The sequence below is a fragment of the Rutilus rutilus genome (assembly GCF_951802725.1).
Source record: "Rutilus rutilus genome assembly, chromosome: 15".
Lineage (NCBI taxonomy): Eukaryota > Metazoa > Chordata > Actinopteri > Cypriniformes > Leuciscidae > Rutilus > Rutilus rutilus.
The window spans coordinates 24,409,152-24,411,498 of record NC_140220.1 but is presented as its reverse complement, the minus strand read 5'-3'; the positions used below and the strand labels follow the sequence as shown (position 1 = coordinate 24,411,498).

Sequence of the window (2,347 nt, the reverse complement as noted above, 5' to 3'; positions counted from 1 at the left end):
ACAAAACAGACTTTTTGGCATAAATGTGAGTGTTATTGTTCATTCAAGCGCGAAAGAGAACTGAACTGCCCAGCAAAACTGATTCTGGTGTGCTGTCTGTGCGCTGATACTGACACGAACGGGATTTTGGAAAGTGGGCGGGACATGTCCGGATATTACGCCCGTGCACAGTAGCGATAACGTTAAGCGCACCAGAATAAAATCTAATATTCAGAAGTAAGAGCTCTGTATGTGGCCTATTGGTCCTGCGCTGTGCTCACTCAGTGTGCAGTGTGGCCAGCGGCTAGAGCTGCAAAAGCCAATGTGTGCTTCTGTGAGCGGAGGCTATTGCCACCTAAGATATAGAATATGTTTTGTAAATGCTCCCAACTACAGGGTTTCCAAATAAATGGAAAAAACAAGCAGAGATGCGTACAATCTTTATTTGACACCAAAGTAGTAAAAGGATAATCATACAAAAATTATAAGAAAAAAATACACAAGTTACAAATACAACAACATTCACACAAAAGAAAAGAATAAATCAAAGTGGACCGTCAATATCAATATCCCTTGGGATAAGTCACATTTGGGAAAGAGAAAGAAAAGAAAACAAAATATCCAAATGAATTAAATTCAAACCACCTCAATTCACACCTTCATACAAATGTATAACCAAAAATCACAATCCACACAAACAACAAGGTATAAATGAATTAAATAAATCCTCCCAATCCCAGCAGCTAATAGCCCATGGTAGTTGTAAAAGAATTGACAGTAGATAAGAGCGGTGGCAATAACCACCCACAGTACTCAAGAACACAATTAGCCACAGAAGAAAAGAACAAAAAGAGTAATATCAAATTAAAGAAAATACAATTAGATCAATCAATATAACAAATAAATAATTCAATACCCAATCATCTCAGCACACACACACACTTCCATACACACAAACGCCACCACAAACACGCGTTCACACCGAGCTCACTCAAATATGCGCTCGCCTCAACACACACTCAAATAAAGACTCGTTCACATCAAACGTGTTCACACAAACATGCGTTCACACGAACACCCGCTCGCATCTCACACACGCACACACATAAAACCCCGCTCACACAACTGTGCGCTCGCACAAACACACGCTCGCATCAACACACACGTGCGCTTCTCAATCACAGTAGACCGTGGTGGGACTTGAGCGCGCACCCTCTTCAGTCTTCACAACACAGCACCACGGGTCGCAGTTAGCGAGCCGCCACACAGCAGCAAAACAACAGCGGGCAGATTTCTATAAAAATAGTTACTCAATTTGGTCATTAACCACGCATACACTATCTAAAATTACATCTCTGATTAACAAACAACTTACAAAATAACATATCAACTTACCTACAGCACAATTGACTGGCCCTCGGTGAGAACGGTGAACAAACCACCAATACTGCCTCGATCACACTATATAAACGAGTCATCATTAAAAACGGCGCTATTAAAGAATAATTGCAGCAACATGTCAATGCAGTAACATACCTTGATATATGTTAATGCAATTGAACATCCACAGGCCCACGGCAAAAGTTAAAAAAGGGATTTCCAACTTATGCAGGTCTACAACACTTAATACGCGCTCAATGCTTGATGCATAATAGATTGCTCTTGCGACACAAAAGAATGCAGCCTGCGTACCATGCCGGAAGGAAAACGGAAGTAAGAGGAAATCTCAGCGTTTTTAAAGGGCCGTGAGCGTACCATGCCAGAGAGAAAACGGAAGTGAAAGGGAATCTCCGCATTTTTAAAGGGGCCGTGAGCTTAACTTCCGCCCAGCTCCATCCACCTACACAGAACGGAAGACCCTAAAAGGGTCACCCCATTACACTTCTTTTACTGATATATTTAACGATATCTTTTGCGTTTCTAATCCAAACAACCTGTCAAGTTTGAAATCCATCAGACTAAAGGTTCGAGAGATATGCGAATAACACACACAGACACAATTTATAGATAAATGGTTTATCCGGGCACATCTTTTTTTTAAAAAATAAAAAATGATTTATTTAAAAAAAATTGTCTCTCCAATTCACCTATAGTCTGTGGATTGTGGGGAAAACCGGAGCACCCGGAGGAAACCCACGCAGACACAGGGAGCAGATGCAAACTCCACACAGAAAGGACTTCTAGCCGGGACCTTCTTGCTGTGAGGCGACAGTGCTACCCACTGAGCCTTCGTGCCTGCCCTTAATGATTATAAATAAATATATGAATACACTATAATGCCAAAAGTATTTCACCCCTCCAAATCATTGAATTCAGGTGTTCCACTCACTTCCATGCCCACAGTTGTATAAAATCAAGGACCTAGGCA

At 41.3% G+C, this 2,347-nt stretch overlaps 1 long non-coding RNA gene across 1 annotated transcript; it reads right to left on the bottom strand.

The window, feature by feature from the left end:
• Window positions 1-406: 406 nt before the first annotated feature.
• LOC311305504 lies at window positions 407-1,672 on the bottom strand. Its single transcript, XR_014630019.1, has 3 exons — window positions 1,516-1,672; window positions 1,375-1,440; window positions 407-1,273 (listed from the first exon to the last, which is right to left on the bottom strand). It is a non-coding gene; the product is annotated as an uncharacterized lncRNA (long non-coding RNA).
• Window positions 1,673-2,347: the final 675 nt, after the last annotated feature.